Consider the following 4156-nt stretch of genomic DNA (forward strand, 5'->3'; position numbering starts at 1 on the left):
TAAGCTTCTAATAAGCCTTGAGTGAAAAATGGTTTGAAACAATAGTTGCATTTAGAAAGAAGATGGAAGTGACTTACAAAATCACATTTCAATTGTCACAAATAGCTCAAAGAGTCAGGCTCAAGGAGATGAGTTAACCTGAACTTTTGGACAAATTGCTTGTGTTTTTTGTTATAAAACATATGAGCATGAAATCTTTTACAAATGCTGTCTTCTTTTGACAAATCATGGTGGAAATAAACATAAAACCATGTCTTTTAAAAAAAATAATATATCTGGAAATTATAATGGAGTTCTCATCTGTGTAAGTTCAAGTTTTTTTTGTACCTATCATTTTTATGTATTTTTGCATATAATTGTAAGAATTTTAACATTTCTATGTAGGATTCAAGTTTGATATACAATATTCAGTAAACTTTTAGGTATTAATCACAGATTTACTATAATTTTGTATTATTTCCTGCCACTGAAGGTGCAAGTATAATAATGTTTTTGCATGTGTGTATGTTTTTATGTCTGATAGCAATGTTTCTCCTGAACTAGTGGATGGATTTTAATGAAACTTTCAAAAAGTCATCATAGATTTTCATCTACAAACAACTGACATTTGGAGCCAATCCAATACAAAATGGCAGACACAGCTAAGTGACTTTAGCAAACACAAAAATTACTTTAAGTAAGGCAATTTTACAAATAAAGAGCTAAAATGTGATGTGATAGAAGCTGAGAATCTCCCCCAACTTATACTCTGAGCACTAACCGATTGCATGAAATTTTTGCAATCAACTATTGAAGTCAGTTCTGTCAGTTAGCAAAATATTTCATGAAGTACAGTAGTATTTTAATGGAGCTTCCCCCCAAAATTGGATGCACCTCCACAGTTCATTAATGTTTGTAGTCAACCAGATTCATCATGGCCACCACAGCTTATGACATTACCCACTTCAGAAAATGGCTATACAGCTACTTGATGTGTCAGTAGTTGAGAGTCATTAACAGCACATGAGCTAAGTATTAATTCAAATTCAAAAATTCAACTTCAAAATACTTTATTAATCCCAAAGGGAAATTATTTGTTGTTGTAACTCGTTATCCTCATTTCATTAAGAGATGTTATAGATACTGATGGCTGTAGACAGGAAGGATCTCTTGTAAAGGTCCATCCCACAGTGGATCCTAAGAAACTGGCTGCAGATGCTGTCCGATCCGTCCACCCAGACTCAGCTGGCCTCTCAGTTCCCCTGGGCTGTACCGCCCAAATACTGGGCAGAACTCCTCCCAGCAGTCTGTCGAGCTCCTCGTCGCTGCGGACAGCCAACTGTAGGTGCTGAGGGACGATCCTGTCCTTCCGCTGTCGTGAGCCGTGTTTCCTGCTAGTTCCAGGATCTAAGTGGTCAGGCACTCGAGCACAACGGGCAAGTAGATGAGAATGCGTCCACAGAACATCCTTTTCAACTCATGTGAGATTTGGGGCTGTAGTTGAGATATTATTTGAGGTTAATCAGCTGCTGTTGGTGGTTATGCATCATAACAAATATCCAAAACTAAAAAAGTTTCAGTAAAAATCCTTCCGGCTGCACAACATCCGATACCAGAGGAAACAATCATCTAAAAAATGTGATTTACATTTTATATTTACAACTCTTGTTTCTCATCATGAGATAATTGTAGTTTAAAAGTCTAAAATGAAAGGTGGATGATATGTACTTACAAGAAATGTTGGTCTTTATTTGTAAAGCAGCATGCGTGTTTCAGAGAAATATCAGTGGGTCATTCTTTATTCTTGAGTTGTGACCAACTTGGTGCAACTAAATTTCCATACAACCATGTTCGTTAATAATAATAATAATAAAAAAGGTTAAATTATGTAATCTGGACCAGTTTCCTGAAATGAAAAATGTTTCATCCCCCATCCAGAGGACTTATTCAGTCTACTGCCTGCCAAACAGATCTGTCCCATAGGTAGCCTTCACTGCTGTGTTTCAAACCAACCTCCTGTTGGAATATCAAAAGTAGGCTTTTAAATGTTTCGTACTTAAAGAAACTGGTTCAAATGACACAACTGAAACTTTTTTATTGTTATACCTGGATGATTGAGCTTACAACCCTTTAACCAAGTTTGTTATTTTCTTAAATAGTTGTGGAGAGTTGAATATGATTTTGTGTTGTCCACTACATTTTACATATTTGTACTTACTACTACACTACATTTCTATTCTAGTCTACATATGCACTATATTTTATATTTTTTGTGTTACAAGTTACATTCACGTTGCGTTTTTTTTATTTGTTTGTTCGTTTGAAAGTAACCAATAGTGAGAGGGGAGTTGGTCCATTGAATGACTGCAAAAGTGGGCAGGTAACGTTAGACCCACCTTCAAGAAGAGCTGGGCCAATGACGTATATTCTAGTGTATACGTCACTGAGCTGGATGTACCCACAACACAACTAAACACACCCAAAATGGATTCTACCGTGGAGAGTCAGCCAGAAGATACATGCCACCCATGGCCTTATTGAAAGACTATTGAAAGATTATTGAAAGACTATTGAAAGATTATTGAAAGACTATTCAGTACAGCAGGACAGATTCTCTCTCCCAAAAGAGCCAGACTGGACTCAAAAAAACTTTGAAAACCAACTTCTTCTGAACTTGAACAAGAAATGCTTAGTTGATGTTTTTCTTTTTTCATATCTTAGATCTTATTAGTGTTTTTCTTATACATTTTATTGTGGGATGTAACTGGGACCCTGTGTACATGTGGTGTGTATGACAAATAAATCTCTCTGATTCTGACTCTTACTCTGAAATTCTTGCTGCAATATTAAAATGTGTCAGTTCATGTTAGGACAGGAGACAAGAGATGTCTCCAAATGGCTCGAAACTCGGTCCAAGTTTTGAAAATGGTGTCAGGAAGTTAAAATATTGTTCACTATTGACCCATTACAAGGTCGACTAGACAGTATTTTAACTAGAGTTGATGACAAACTGGAGTTGAAATGATCAGGGTCTATTCCTTTGTTAGGTCTAATGCTCCTGTTTTCAGGCAGACAACTTTTACTTAAATGTGTTTACTGCAGTTAAATGACTAACTGGTTTTACTTTGTGTTAAATAAAAACTTTCAAAGGTATAATCATTACTCTTTCTTATTTTGCTTAATAACATTTAACTCTGCAGGTCATCCCTGAAATTCTGATGCACAGAATCACAAGTCCAAGTGTGAACTGTGTCACAGAGTAAACACAATAAAAACATGTATTATCTGCAGCATTGTTCATTAAAATGACACAACACTATTAATGTATTACAGAACATATACATACGGTGGGTACACTTAAAGATATTGTAGACCATTGCATTAGGTAATACATTCAGCAAGTTCTTTAACTTTTAATAGCACTTTGAGATTTTTGTTAATGAAAAGTGCATTACAAATTAAATTCATTATTATTATTATTATTATTATTACTTTAAGTATTTTTAAATGCAAGTACTTATTTACTTTTACTTAAGTAAAAACGTGTGGTATTTCTACTTTCACTAGCTTTTCTACTTTTTCAGCACAAAAAAAGAAACTGTCCAGATGACCTGACTGAAAAATGTTGGATTGTACTGTATACCTGGATTATTGAACATGGACTTTGTTGTTTTCAACCAGTTTCACAAGACTGTCAACAAGGAAGAGGACTGGCAATGGAGGAGGGGCGTACCAAAGAGACCATCTTATCACAAGCAGAACTGGTTTGTTCCACTTTGGAGTAAGCTGTTGGAGGAAGAATCAGTTTTGTTGTGTGTTTCCTTGACTGATGAAGCCTTCTGGATCTAAGGTGAAACGTTTCAGCACAAAAAAAGAAACTGTCCAGCTTGTTGACCTGACTGAAAAATGTTGGCTTGTATACCTGGATTATTGAGCATGGACTTTGTTACTTTTACTAGAGTACATTTTTGTCTGTTTATTTGTACTTTTACTTAAGTATAGTGTTTGAGTACTTTCTCTTCCACTGCTTGTTTGTACTGATTCATCCTATTTGCACTGTTGTATTCTACCATGTTGTTTACTATATTTTTGATTATTTTATATGGGTCTATTTCTGCATAATTATAACATGTTACTGGACGCCTCAAACCCTCGGGGGGGGGGGGGGGGGGGGGGG

The sequence above is a fragment of the Nematolebias whitei genome, chromosome 1, assembly GCF_014905685.2.
Source record: "Nematolebias whitei isolate Nwh7 chromosome 1, NemWhi1, whole genome shotgun sequence".
NCBI classification, from domain to species: domain Eukaryota; kingdom Metazoa; phylum Chordata; class Actinopteri; order Cyprinodontiformes; family Rivulidae; genus Nematolebias; species Nematolebias whitei.